Source organism: Aptenodytes patagonicus, chromosome 1 (assembly GCF_965638725.1).
Source record: "Aptenodytes patagonicus chromosome 1, bAptPat1.pri.cur, whole genome shotgun sequence".
Classification (NCBI taxonomy): domain Eukaryota; kingdom Metazoa; phylum Chordata; class Aves; order Sphenisciformes; family Spheniscidae; genus Aptenodytes; species Aptenodytes patagonicus.
The window spans coordinates 203,176,795-203,192,580 of record NC_134949.1 but is presented as its reverse complement, the minus strand read 5'-3'; the positions used below and the strand labels follow the sequence as shown (position 1 = coordinate 203,192,580).

The 15,786-nt window shown below is 39.9% G+C and overlaps 1 long non-coding RNA gene across 1 annotated transcript in view; it reads right to left on the bottom strand.

Moving 5' to 3' along the window:
• Window positions 1–12,134, bottom strand: part of LOC143174125 (uncharacterized) — a 34,601-nt gene extending 22,467 nt beyond the window's left edge. Inside the window, exons 1-3 of the long non-coding RNA XR_012997912.1 lie at window positions 11,323–12,134; window positions 9,544–9,718; window positions 7,592–7,688 (exon numbers count right to left, since the gene is read on the bottom strand). This is a non-coding gene — a long non-coding RNA (uncharacterized LOC143174125). The remainder of the gene's footprint in view (window positions 1–7,591; window positions 7,689–9,543; window positions 9,719–11,322) is intronic.
• Window positions 12,135–15,786: the final 3,652 nt, after the last annotated feature.

Sequence of the window (15,786 nt, the reverse complement as noted above, 5' to 3'; positions counted from 1 at the left end):
TTGGTGAAGCCATGCTGGCTGTCTCGAATCACCTCTCTGTCCTCCATGTGCCTTAGCATAGCTTCTAGGAGGATCTGTTCCGGTTGGTAGTTCCCAGGGTCCTCCTTTCTACCCTTTTTAAAAATGGGTGCAATGTTTCCCTTTTTCCAGTCACCAGGGACTTCACCTGACTGCCATGACTTTTCAAATATCATGGAGAGTGGCTTGGCAACTACATCAGCCAATTCCTTCACGACTCTGGGATGCATCTCATCAGGTCCCATAGACTTATGTATGTTCAGGTTCCTCAGGTGGTCATGAACCTGATCTTCCCTTACAGTGGGAGGGACTTTGCTCCCCCTGTCCCCGTCTTGTGGTCCATCCACTTGAGAGGTGTGGGAAGAGAGGCAAAAAAAGTCATTGAGTACCTCAGCCTTCTCCTTGTCCATTGTTACCAGTTTGCCAGTCTTGTTCATCATGGAGGGTACGCTTTCTTTGACCTTCCTTTTCTGGCTGACATACTTCTTATTATTCTTTGAGGACCTTGCCAACTTCAGCTCCAGCTGTGCCTTGGCCTTCCTGACCCCATCCCTATACAACTAGGCATCATCCCTATACTCTTCCCATGATACCTGTCCCTGCTTCCACTGCCTGTGCATTTCCTTTTTGCCCTTTAGTTTGACCAGCAGGTCTTGACTCATCCATACCAGTCTCTTGCCTTCCTTTCCTGATTTCTTACACCTGGGGATCGAGAGCTCTTGTGCTCTATGGAAAGCGTCCTCAAAGAACTGCCAGCTCTGTTCTGCTCCCTTGTCCCTGAGGGCAGTTTCCCAGAGGGTCCTATTGACTAACTCCTTGAACAGCTGGAATTTTGCTTTCCTAAAATTCAGGGTCCTGACTTTACTCTTCACCTGACCCATATCCCTCAGGACTGTGAACTCCACCAGTGCATGATCACTGCTGCCCAGGCTGCCTCCAGTCTTGATGTCACCGATTAGCTCACTTGTGTTGGTGACAAACAGGTCCAGTATCGCATCCCCTCCAGGGCTGTCTATTACGTGGCTTAAGAAGTTATCCTCAATGCACTCCAGGAGTCTCCTGGATTGCCTACAGCTCGCCATGCTACTTTTCCAGCAGATGTCAGGGTGGTTGAAGTCCCCCAGCAGGACGAGAGCCCACGAGCGCAATGCCTCCTGTAGCTGGAGTAAGAAGGCTTCATCAATAGGCTCCCCTTGATCAGGCAGCCTGTAGCAGACACTAACCACAAGGTTCACTTTGTTGTCTCAGTCTCTAATTCGTAGCCCTAAGCTTTCAACCTGCTTGTGGCTATTCTTCAAGAAACAGCTCTTCACACGCTATCCATTTCTTGATGTAGACGGCAACCCCTCCACCCCTCCTTCCTCACCTGTCCCTTCTGAACAGCCTGTAGCCATCGATAGCCGCACGCCAGTCATGGGATTTGTCCCACCAAGTTTCAGTAACGGCAACTAGGTCGTAGCTTTCTAGCAGCACAGCGGCTTCCAACTCCTCCTGTTTGTTGCCCATGCTGCATGCATTGTGTAGAGGCACTTCAGCTGGGCTGTCAGCCGTGTCACCTTCTTAGAGGAACATCCCTTCATTCCTTTGAGGTATTTCACTGGTGTTTCCCTCTTGGCTCCTATTACCTCAGGAGCCCCTGGCTCATCTCTGTAAGACTTCAAGTGTGCTGCAGTGTACCCAGCACATCTCAGAGCAACAGGCTGAGGGTCCTCGCTAGCACCCTGTCCCTCTAACCTTGGCATGTCATCCTACAGCTTGTCATGGGCAAGCCTGATATTATCCCCCTCCCCCTTCAAGCCTAGTTTAAAGCTCTGTCAATCAGCCCTGCCAGCTCGTGAGCAAAGACCCTCTTTCCCCTTTGAGAATGGTGAATCCCATCTGACGCCAGCAGACCTAGTGCCATATAGGCCATCCCATTATTGAAAAACCCAAAATTGTGGCGGTGATACCAGCCATGGAGCCATGTATTAATAGACTGGGTCCATCTGTTTCTTCCAATGTCACTGCCCGCAACTGGAAGGATAGAGGAAAAAATAATCTGTGCTCCAGATTCCCTTACCAACTGCCCCAAGGCCCTGAAGTCTCTTTTGATCGCTCTTGGACTACACATTGCATCTTCATCGCCACCCACATGGAAGAGCAGTAATGGGTAATAGTTGGAGGGCGGTACCAGGCTAGGAAGTTTCCTAGCGATGTCCTTAAGCCAGGCCCCAGGCAGGCAGCAGACTTCCCTAAGAGGAGGGTCTGTCTGGTGTATTGGACCCTCTGTTCCCCTCAGAAGGGAGTTGCCTACAACTACAACCCTTTTTTTCTTCCTTGTGGAGGTGGTTGTGATACAGGGTGTAGGCCTTTCTGACCTTGGCGACACTTCTGGTGTAGATGGACTGTCATCCACATCATCCATTGACTGGCCTTCCACATCCAGAGCCTCATACCTGTTGTTCAGAGGCACCTGGGGAGGCAAGGTGGGCAAGGAGGGGGTTCACCTGCCGTCCCGAGCATGGACTTGCCTCCATTCACTCCTTTCCTTTAAGCTACTGCCTTCAGCCTGGTGGGGGAGGATACAGGATCCCCCTGATCTTGGTTTTTTTCTGGTGGCTGTCCCTGTTCCTGTCTCAGGGAGGGCAGAGCATGGTTCCACCAGTCTTTCTTTTTCTCAGCCTCCACAACGGTCCTTAACCTGTCCACTTCCTCTCATAGCTCTGCCACCAGGCTGAGCAGATCATCCATTTTGTCACACCTCACACAGCTGTTCTCACTACTGCCATCCATTACCAGTGAAAGGCTCTGGCACTCCTTGCAGCCTGAGACCTGGATGGCTGCATGTTTTCATGGGAGCTCTGTCTGGGTTGCCACATCCATTCTGGCAAGTGCAGAGGACACATCCATTGTATATTAAAAAAAAAGTAAAATATTTATTTTTAATAACTTAAACTTATTCTAATCTTAGGGATGGATCTGTGTTGCAAACTGACGTACTTAAAAGTTGGGTTTTTTGTTTGCTAGTTGGTCAGCCTCAGTAAGAACAAAAAAATTGAAAATAAAAATCAACAATAAAATCCTTGTAATAGTAGCATCCTGTCATAAATAAATGGGAAAGGCATACTTATACAGAAAATCTTGTTAAACAAACATAACACCTCTATATAGACAGATTATCTCATTACAAACAGTTAACAGAGCACTTTAAGGATAAACAAGGCTGGAAGCTGGGAACATACACGACTGATGTCTCCAGGAGTAAATGGTTCAGTAGGAAGTCAGTCCACAGCAAGTTACAATGAAAGACACTGTCTCTAAAAATGGAGGAGAGAAAAAGCAGTAGCAGAAACAGGCCAGACTCTAAAGTATAAACACCCTTATCACCTGGTGTTTATATAAGCAGAAGGCTGTGCTAAGACAGACACTGCTTAAAGAATCATGATCATATTCATCGATGAGCTAGAAAGTAAATCAATTCCGGAAGCAGTCGTGAAAACAACTGGTAGAACTTACCAAAAAGATATGTCTCCAACCACGGTCTTTAAGCCAAAGCAGAAGGCACTTCATCCATCTACAAACTGTACTACTTTGCCCTTTAAGAGTGTCTACAAATGAACCACTTGTCCTTTTGAAGTATCTGGAGTCCCAAAGCCAGGTCTCTAAATGACTGCTGTATTCACAGTGCTGCATAAAATGAAATTCAAGTCACTGACTATCCGTCTCTGATGTGCTGATTGGAGTCCTCATTTGATGCCAAGTACAGTATTTGTATCCTGTAAGATGGTATTCCATAACTTGGACTGTAATCCAAGAAAATGTATCCTCTTCCTCACCCAGACAATGCTCCTCTGTAGTTCTTTCCTTCCGCTGTGCTGCAGCCTCTACTGTCTTTGGAACAGACGTTGTACTTCAGACTAACTGTTCTGGCCATTGAGTATTGTTAAACCAAGCAACCAGGAAGCTGTACTACCTAACATACACAATTACCCATTCCACAGTAGAATAATGAAGTTAATCTTCAAGGCACTACACAGGCTTCATCACCTCTTCTTGGTGAGCATGTCAGGAATGAGATATCCTCTCTTGGAAGACCCTAAAACTCCCATAGCCAGATTGCAGATAAGGCAGAAGAGTCTCCTCCTTCAAAAATGTAACCAACCAGCTCAATATGACAACATTAAAATGGTGGGATCCAAGAGGAGAGTATTTAAGCTGGATGTTGATGATCAGGACAATAAATTTCTGGGCCTGCTCTCAAAAGAATATCATGATGCTGGGAACCAAAACTGACATAGTTTGTTAGGTGGTATCCAGTCCTGCTATCATTGTATAGCTTAGCTTAGGGCTTAACATCAGCTCTCACAGCCAATGAGCCCTCTGTCAGACATTCTTGGATCACAAGCCCCAAGAACAAGGTAAGATTGTCTCTCAGACAGGGGAGAGGAAACTAATTGTGTTCCAAAGAGAAATGGAACAAAGATATTCCATAATACTAATACATCAATGTGCTAGGCACAAAAAGAGGTATGCGCACAGCTTATATACTGCTCAGATACTATGCTTTTAATTTACAGTGCTAATGGCACATAATTACCTACAGTGATATGGACTGTCTCTTAAAAGACGTCACTTCTCTTAGATTGAATCTGCTGCCTGCTACATGATTTTTTTTAATTATCAAGAACTCTTAGTAATTGTTGCTTAGATTTTATATAACTTTCCAAATTCAAGAGGTGCAGAAATTTGCCCCCAATTGTTTAGTATACCCGTGACAAGCATTAATAGGGATTACTGAATTGTCTAAGTGGAAAAAAAAAAAAAAAAAAAAAAATCTGTATTTTTCATCACCCCTGAAGAAACATGCAACTTACTACAAGCATGTGATGTTTCTTCCACTTACTTAAATTAATTAAAGAGCTACTGTGAAAACACTTGTATTTTAATAGTTTTGTTTAACCAATTGCTTGGCAGGAATAGTTGCTTACTGTCTTAAACCAGATGATCTACTTCAGATACACCTGTTTCTCTCACAGTCTATATCACCTATAGAACTGAACATAGAAAACCCTAAATATCTCATTGATGTTAATGGTTCATTGAAGTTAAATATTTTTAAAAGGTGACACGTGTATTTCTTTGATTTCTTGTAATCTTTTTTCTTAAAATACTCTCAGTTTTTATTCCTGATCTTGATCTCAAAATCCTGATCTTCTACAGTATCTGTTTTTGAAGGCGGCAAGGAAGTAAGTCTATAATTAAAATTGTGTAAGTCTTAAAAAAAAAAAAAAAAATCCCCAAAGCTTTAATGTTTTCTCTTTGAAACACTATCATGCAGAAGTGTCCTGGTTTCGGCTGGGATAGAGTTAATTTTTGTACTAGTAGCTGGTATAGTGCTGTGTTTTGGATTTAGGATGAGAGTAATGTTGATAACACACAGATGGTTTAGTTGTTGCTGAGCAGTGCTTACACTAAGTCAAGGACTTTTCAGCTTCTCATACTGCCCTGCCAGCGAGGAGGCTGGAGGTGCACAAGAAGTTGGGAGGGGGCACAGCCAGGACAGCTGACCCAAACTGGCCAAAGGGATATTCCATACCATATTGACGTCATGCTGAACAAAAACTGGGGGGAGTTGGCCAGGGAGGTCGTGGCCGTTGCTCAGGAACTGGCTGGGCATTGGTCAGCAGGTGGTGAGCAATTTCTTTCCCCCATCCCACTGTGGCGGGGGGCAGCAAGCGAATGGCTGTGTAGTGTTTAGCTGCCTGCCAGGTTAAACCACGACAAGAAGAAAAACTTTTTGCTTTTTAAATAGGAAAATTTCTTCCTCTTTTTCTACCAATTACAGAACTATTTTCCACCTTCCCCCCCAAAACAGAGAGTGAAATAGGACCCTGGGTGATAGACTAGGACAGATTACTGGAGGTGGCCATAACAATTCCTGTTCCCATTCCGCACCCTGTTCCTCTCCAAGTTTCCTGCCTCCATTACTGAGGCAGCAGTACCTGCTGCACCACTGTACTTTCCAAGAGCAGAAATAAAAGTAAAGCAGCACCAGTTCTGGGTGACTTTAAGGCTCTAGGTTACAAACTGCATTGGGCTGTTGCAACACAAACAACTGAGCTACCCTTTCCTTGGAGAAAGTGGGGACCAGCTGGAGCAGGCAACAAACCAAGTTAATCCCATGATCTGAACAGAGCCCCTAACACTTACTCCAATATAGAAGCTGTTACTTCTAAATTATGCATGCATTACCAAAAGACATCTCTATCTTTGCAAAATGGAAATTGCAGTAGCTGAACTAGCTAAACACTCATAGCTACATGTTGGAAAATAAGACAAAAGTGTGGCTGGGAATAGAACTAGACATTTGTGTTCTGTGCCGGTAAAGAAGCCCTCTTTAGAAACAGTACTGCTGAAATGTTAGATAACTATATAATGCTCAAACTGTAACTAACAAATCCTCTCACAAATATAGGCATATCTATTTTAAATGCAAATGTTAAGTGGAAAATATTTATAGTTTAAGTTGCACCCTTTGCTACTTAATTATCATAATTTAAAAAAGATGAAACCTTTAAGTTCCTCCTCCAAAGAAGTTATTTACCTGAACTGTAGCTTGGGAGTCCCCAGTAGTCTGTCTGTTCTGAGATTCTCATCCCACTGAATGTCAAAGACCTAGTATTTCAAGGATGGGATTTCAAAATCACTTAGTGATGACTTAACTTTGTCTCACTAAAGATAAACCAACCTTTATTCCCACTCAGGTCAGCTCACTGATTTCAGGGAAAACACATTTAGGCAGCAGAGCTGAATACTTTCAGAAATTCTGCCCATGAGATATAAAGGTGTGTTGGTTTTGGCTGGGGTAGAGTTAACTTTCTTCACAGTAGCTAGTATGGGGCCATGTTTTGGATTTGTGCTGGAAACAGTGTTGATAACACAGGGATGTTTTAGTTACTGCTGAGCAGTGCTTACACAGAGTCAAGGCCTTCTCTGCTCCTCACACCACCCCACCAGCGAGTAGGCTGGGGGTGCACAAGAAGTTGGGAGGGGACACAGCTGGGACAGCTGGCCCCAACTGACCAAAGGGATATCCCACACCATATGACGTCATGCTCAGCATATAAAGCTGGGGGAAGAAGAAGGAAAGGGGGGACGTTCAGAGTGATGGCGTTTGTCTTCCCAAGTACCTGTTATGTATGATGGAGTCCTGCTTTCCTGGAGATGGCTGAACATCTGCCTGCTGATGGGAAGCAGTGAATGAATTCCTTGTTTTGCTTTGCTTGCGTGTGCAGCTTTTGCTTTACCTACTGAACTGTCTATCTCAACCCACGAGTTGTCTCACTTTTACCCTTCTGATTCTCTCCCCCATCCCACTGAGGGGAGGGAGTGAGCGAGCGGCTGTGTGGTGCTTAGTTGCCAGCTGGGGTTAAACCACAACAAAAGGAAAAAACAACAAACAGAAACTGATATAAACCATTTGAGACTTCTTGATGCATGATAAATCAAGTGTTTTTATATATTTGTGTGCATTACAAGTCATTGAAATTACTTTTAACTGCTCGCTGAAATAATATACTCTCAAATACCTTACCTTCTTACTCTTCAGATACGGGACTCTGTTTATTCTTTGAGGAAAACCCAATTTTGTCCATGTACAGGAGGTTGTGCTAGGAACAATAATAGTTCTGCTGAAAGATTCAGAAGAAAAATACTCTCACTGTTCTCAATATCTGTATTATAGACATCGTAAGCATTATTATTGAATGATAATGAACTTGCTTTATGCTTTACCCTTGTCCCACTTTGGCTTCTGTGGAACTATGTTCAATAACAGTTTGACTTCATGTACTGGCAGAAGCCTTTCTCACCAACAGGAAAACGTATTAAGCTAAGAATATTGCTCTTTAAATATATTAAAAATAAAGTCAGATGCATCAAGCCCTCAGTTTTTATAATTCTGTAGCATTTATAAAAAAGCATTTTGAAATTTTTAGCTGGTGGACACTATTCATTGCATTCATAGTGCAAAATAGACCCAGAAAGATTAAGAAGTATCTCCAGAACGAATTATCTTTTGTGATGATTTCATTTAAATGCATTTCAACTTTTAGAACTTCACTGAAGCAACAGTCTCATTTTCACCAGTGCTGTCCCTGTTTGGAGTACCCTACTAACAGTTCAAAAACTTTTCTTAAGTAGTTCATAATTTTTAATTATCCATTATATTTATAAAGCATTTATTTAAAACAGTATCTTCACATTTTCTCTAAGTATAAAGAGACTAAAGTAAAGGCTTACACTAAAAAAGTACTGTTCTTTCTACTTCACTGAAGTTCGTAAGCATCAGTACTGTACCAGGGTGACATTGATATAAAGTTAAGCATGTGCACAAAAACATGCAGAAAGGAGCCTCTGTTTCTGGACCCAGAAAGATACGATAATATTAAATTTTTAAAATCTAGTACTTTTCATTCTGTAGGATTTTTAGCAAAACAAATGGTATTGTTAAGGCTTCTCAGATCATATATGCATCTATAAAGATATATTTTTATATATGCAAGTGATCCAGTCATTTAGCAACAAAGACGACAGGTATCATAAAAAGGGTCTAGATTTGTGTGCACCACTGAGAAGGCTGACAAACTGTACTCGTACCTTTCTGGTAAGAAGCAGTTTGGTTGGGTTTTTTTTTCAAATTATCACTTGTTTGACTGCTGGTTGGAACACCAAACCCAGAGCCGGTGAGAGAACCCCCGCAGTTTGCAATGAGAACACAGGAAAAGAAATTAAAGTACCTGTTTAAATATTCATAATTGTTTTATTATTCTACTGCTAACACTTCTTATTGAATGTACATCGCATGCAGTTCCCATGCACAATATGACTATAAACCAACTTCTGCTGTGAGTCATTATTATGTTATAAAAATAATTGGATGTCTTAAAAAAAAATAAACACAACATACAGTAACCATTCGTCTAAAATTAAATCCTGATCCAGCGTTACCGTGCCAAGATTTAAGGATCCATTTTAGAAAAAAATTCAGACTGGCAGAAAATTCAAAAGCTGATTTTTTTCAATAGAAAATTTGAAGATATTCCAAGTCATGAATGACTTCCTTTTTATTTCCCCTGAATGATTTGAGACTTAATTATTAACACATCCAAACCAACAACTGTGGCTTAGCAAAATAGTGAATTCAGAAAATAAACACACACATAAGGAAACTCTGAAAAAGAACTCGTAGCAAAAGAGAATTGTGTCATTACGGTCATCATAATCTCCATCCTCAACAGCTACTCCAGAGGTAATAAATTATGCTAAAATAATTTTCCAGACAACAATTTCTCTCCACGCATATCGTAAGTATGTGTGCTACTGCATGTGCCTTTTCATTTCAAGATACTTTACATGTCAAATGACCAACATAAAGGCTGACAGGCTCTGACATGACACTGCATGTATGCTAATTTAAATGAAATGCCAGCCTACCAAAACCCAAATAAGTATAATTAAAAAAAATAACAAAGAAAAAGCACTTACCTGAACTTGACAAAGCACCTCTTAGCTGCATCAGTACTCTTCCCCAAATGAAGACTCTTCCTTGCAAATAAGTGAGCTTTCTTCAGATCATTATTCTGTGGCACAGGCTCCTCCAAATGGCAGAATGAATGTATTGCCATTATTGAAAATTTACAGATAATCTGAAGGAATTGAACTGAAAGCAAGAAATACAGAGGCTTTATTTTCTGTAAAGTTACTGAAAAGACTTTACTTAGTTTTCAAGAACTTGTTATTTATCAATAGCATTTAAAAACACACAGAGGATATGTATATGGACTGATTGATAAAGTAAGTATAAATGACTTAATTAAACCAGATGGACAGTTCATTTGAGCAGAAATGCCCAGGTCAAGAACTTCCATTTAATGCTACTGTGGAACACCATTTCAATAAATTTTAGGGCTGTTTCTTTTACAGTGGGCACACTGCAAAGAAGTTTTCACCAGGGCATCTGTAATGATATGTGTATTTTTGCAGAACATCTACTTGTAATTTAGAATTATCTTCAGGTAGTTCAAGTTATTCCTTCCACTGTGAATAATTCTGTAACTGCAAATACCAAATTACATCTACCATTGTTATGCTAATATATCCAGCCTTAGAAGATTGCCCTCAAGTTCCTCACAACTTTCTCTGATTTTACAGAATGTATATGGTATTTTACTGTGGATGCTTATTTGAGGACAACATTAATCACTTCTAGGACAGATTCTAGAAGCATAATTTGATGAACGTGTATTTTGGCAAGAGTGCCAATTCAAACAGAGGTGACCCTCCTGCTCCTTATTCTCATCCTTGTGCCACAACCTCATTTGCGCAGATGTATCTGCTGGTGGAGCCACTCACTACCATATGGAGGAACTAGCTTGGGCTAAAAATTGCTGCTTGTCATAGACTCCTCTTGAAGTCAGGATCAATTTTCTGATCCAAGTCACAGCATGATGACACAAATGACTGTGCTAATACAACACGAGGGAAAATGAGGAAACAAGAGCACGTAGCTAATTGCAGCTACAAATGTCAGCACTTCGGAAACTACTGTTGTCACTTAAGTGTAAATTACAAGGTAGATCACAGCTTTGCCACTGCAAGCAGTATAGGGTATTCTTGGACTGCTTTACCTTTCATTTCCATCTCTGCATCACATCCACCCCCACAATTGCACCAAAAATCAGTGCTTGTAGGGCCACACCAAAATTGCTTGGGTTACAGTTTCCTGCCAGAGGCCATACATTGTAAATTTAAAGTGGGATGAACTACACATGGCACATGAGTATACGAATAGATATATATGGGTGCGTCTCTCTCTTTTCCACTAACAACAGAACCAACAGATCATTTTTAGACAACTAAAGACAGAAGAGATTAATCCTGTTTAATGTGTCTGCCTAGGTTATGCTTGACCTTTTTCTAACTTTTGAATCCACTACCTGATTTCAAACAGTTTTGTCAAAAAGGAAGATTCAAAAGTCATTTACAGTTTAATAAGAATTCAGAGATTTCAGAATTCCAAGTACTGGGCAGGTGGATGGAGAAGACCGACCCACAAACTGCCCAAATTGAAGGAGAGGCTGCAGCATATGCCCATATTACTAGAAAACACACACATATATGCAAGAGACACACCTTATAAATACCCCAGCTGCAGCTGGTACTTTTCATTACCTCTAAGGTACAACTACATAGGAAACTAGGTGCTGTTAGATCTTGTGCTCACAGAACTACTCGACTATCCATTTAGTATTCAAATCTACTTACGTGGCATTAAAATATGAGTCCTTGGTCTCCAAATTCCAGATCTGCTCCTTGTGTTCAGTTTAAAAGTACGGTACGTACAACACTTGATAGCTTCCGGTCTTCTGACACAGCATCTCAACCTAACGAGATGCATTCTTCTTCACAGATCAGCCACTTCATCCTTTAGAACTACTGAATGAATGAATCGCATCGAGTCCTCCTGACTTAGGGGTCTTTAGCACTTTATGCTTAGCATTCAGTCTTTTGATTCTCTAATCCAATAATCAGATAACGTCTCATCAACATTATTTGAAAAGAATATAATGTCCACATCATCTTTGCAGTGAAGAGTAGCATAAAGAAATCACTCCGCTCCTTCCTAGCACCTCTTACTCCTTTTTGATTGCTTTCTATACTCCCTAAAAGTCCAGGAGACCTGTCAAGTCCTTAACACATTACTTACTATGTTACCATTCTCCCTTTCTTTTTAAATAAAAGCATACAAATAACCAAGTATTTCCCTGAAATATGCTGCTACCAACAAGACGTGGCAACAACTATATTCTGTTACTGTGGTTAATTCAGGTATCTGGAAGGGTTAAAATGTTACATAAAAACATTTCTGGTCACATGCATGTGAAAGTTACTGCCCTTTACAGCCAGTAATTTTGAGATTTCCTCCCTCAGCACCAGCTTCTTTCTTAAAAGTAAGCAGTTAACAAAACTAAATGAGAACAGTTAAAGAGGTATCAATAGGTACAAATTTTATCCAAACACAAGCAGGAAATCCATATGAATTCCCCATACATCTTAATGAGAAGGATCATACTACTGTTAATTAAAATATGATTTCTTAAATAATGCTACAGACTGTCCATCTTAATATTCACTTAACATGTACTGTTTATTAAACTCAACCAGTTGTACCTCGGCATCTACATATATTCAGAATCTACAGGGTATATTCTAACAGTGGGGGGTTTTCTGGGGGTGGGGGGTGGGGGTGGGTTTTGTTTTGTTTTTTAAATATAAGAATGCCCTCTCACATTCCGAGTCCTTGCTTTGGAAAGTTTTTAGGGTCTCAAGCCTTTCTTAGACTGCTAACCTGCACTGATGGCTTTGTTACTGTAGTCTCAGTGCTAGCGGTACCTGAAATAGGCAGAGTAAGCTTAAGTCCTTTCACACAGCTCAACTGCACATAAAGCATCAAATATTCAGGCACTCTACTCTGGACTAGTTCGAGAACTGGAACCGAGTCAACTGTATGTTAGGAAGGAATTCAATCTGATATAAAACTGTATACAAGGAATTCAATGCAATAGACAAAAACGCATGGGTGTATTTCTCTTACTGTTTTAAATCTTAAACTTGGGTCAAATTTGTAACTCCATGCTACAACATGATGCAATAAGTAAAATAATTGCAATGATTTGCTAGGGCTTAGCTTATTCAATTAACATGTTTTTATAAATGAAATATCTATTTGCATAATACAAGTGTGATAATCATAAAATCATTCTAGTGTGACCTCAGAGGTCATCTAGTTCAACTTCCTGCTCAAAGCAGCATTAATATGTGAATACTCATTAATGATACAGGTCGCACCTTTAACCTTGCAGACCACTAATCGCATGTAATCCTTAAGCAAATGCACTCAACTGCCTTTGATAGGATTACTTATCTGCAGAAGGGTTTGTGGGACCAGTTACTTGCCATACATTATTCCTAAGCACGGCACATTATAGTATGTCCCAGCTACCCCTGTAACCAGTATCACACTTTCATTTCACTTTAAACATCTTTTAAGCAGGTACTGTTTTGAGAGCAGTTTTGGAAGTGGGCCTGCTGTACATGAGTAGATTTTGGTATATGAGAATAGGATGGAGTGAAGTGGAGGGTGATAAACCAGTAAGCGAGGCAGGAAGCACAGAGTTGGATCCTGGTTTCAGGGGTGTTTCACAGGTTGATGAATGTAGGATAGAGGTCCTGCTCTGAGAGATACCTATAAAGCCAGGGAAATTAACACCATTGGCACCAACAGGCTTTTAATCATCAATGCCAGTGACCGAACTTCAGTAGAGTAAGTTTGGGAACCTCTGCTTTAAGTACAGCAGTTTTATTTTGTTCCTCTAATTTTGCTCTGATAAGGATATCCATTTTGGATTTGTATTCAGGTTTGCACCTTTTCTTTCATGCATGAAGAAGTGAATGGTACATCACTGCTAATTTAAAAAAAAAAAAAAAAAAAAAAATCACTGAAACAATCCAAACATAAAAAGGAAAAAAAAGTTGAAATGTTTTATAAAACCATGATTACCCAACAACACAAGCTGAATTACAGAAGAAACTTGCCTTATATTAATTCAGTAACTTCCCTCTGTTCTGAAGCATGAAATACAGTAACAGTTTATGCTGTGTGGCGATACATGAACTCTGCCACACTAACTAAACAGAAAAGAAAAACTCATCTTCTAAATAATGATTTTATGTAAACATTTATTACCTGCTATTATAAATAACTTCAGATATTAATACAACTTAATTAAAATTAAGTTTATTTAATACAACTGAAAGAGAACATAATATTTTATTTACTTTGTTCATTTATTAGGATTTCATGGTCATTTTTGTTTACTGTGGACACTTTACTGCGAACCATAAAAATGCTCTTTAAGTGGTAACAACAGCAACAAGAAATAAACAGTAGCAGGATATATAGAAAGAAATTGACTTTAGCAGTTTTGATAACCTTGCTCTTATGCCTATCTGAAAGGCATTTTTAAACACCAGTCTTAAAAAATACACTGAAAACCTTTTAAATTCTACAGTTCAAGACATTATTTATATGCCTTCCCCAAGCATTCATTAATAGCCACAGGCATATGCTAGGTTGCATAGAGGGCCTGTCCCTATTTGATCTGATATACTAGCTCTTAAAGTACAGGGTACTCCAAGAATTTTACTCTTCATTAGCCACAAAAAGAGTTAAATTTAGACTTCTCAACAAAATTTCCCGCCAGTATATAAGTGGCAGAAGTTAGGTCACATGATGGTGCACATGCATCAACCACACAATCATGAAACATACGTGGTTGAAAGATGCAGGTAGGAAGTAGGAAGCAGCAAGAGACAGGAATCAAGGAAGCAATTCTAAAGCCAAAAATGAGAGATCAGACAGATCCCCAAACTAACAGAATACCTTCACCAGCAAAATTTCCACCTTAGATATCTTTATTTTATACTTTTGTTAAGAAACATTTAAAATTTTTCTGATTAATAAAGCTGAATAATTGATTCTACTAAACATTTAAGTTCCCTTTTAATACCAAACTATATTGCTTTTGTGTTTTAGAAAGTAAAATTTTACTAAAGAATACTTGTTTGCAACAAAAGTAATTGCATTTCCGTGTTTGTGGAACCTTGTATAGTATTTGGCATTCTAGTTGAGACAGAAAGCTCAATACCTGACTACCAAGTAAAAGTCACTGTCCTGGCACCTTGTCTGAGGGAAGAGTAAAGAAATTGCAAGGAGATGCTCTCATGATATCTTACAAAGACAGATACGCCCAAACCTTGCTAGGTGCTGCTGCCATATAAAAAGCAGATGGTTGGTTTTGAGTTTTGGTCAAGGTGCGAAACTACTTTCCTTGCAACTTTGACAAGAAAAAGAGGGAAACAAGAAAAAGAGGAGTTGTGTCAATTATACTGTATTGTATACGGAGAACGATATCTGTATACAGATGACATAACATCAGCACATCTCAAAAACATCTGCATTAACACACCACAGGTTATATGAAAATTACCAGTGTGGCTAGTTAATAACGTTTCTAATATAAGGAAAAAGCACTATCAGGCTGAAAAGGACAATTACAGCCATTCCCTTCTGTTCTAAAGGCAAAGGTAGAAATTATGCTTTATGTAGAACAATTACTGAACATCATCACAGCTTTGGAACATATTATCTCTAATTTTGAAGTATAAAGAAAGGTTGAGAGATTGATGCAGAAGAGGACATACAATTAGATGCATTTAACAGGCCAATAGGTTGCAACACATGAGAATGAGAAGGATGATAAATTTACATCAGCAAACAAGAAGGTAGCAATACTTAGTTTCAGCTAGAAGTTGAACTATTGATATCTTAGGCTCCAGGGGAAAAAAAGTAATAGTTTTTTTTGTCACCACCATCATCCCCCCTGCCCACTCCCCATATCCCCCGCCAACACAGGACCCAAAAGTTATAGAAAAATGCTCTACAAACAGTTTGGGGATTTTTTTAAAACATGTATTTATTTAGAGAAGGATGCTGGTCTCCAGGCCAAAATGTTTGCTTTTTGAGGGTGAAGAACCACATGTATTCTTACAGCAACCAGCATAACAAAACTCAATCACGATGTGGTCTTTCAGCACCACCACAAAATAAAACCTAACGTATAAAAATATCTATGTCCTACACTTCATAAAGACAAATTATCTTCTTTG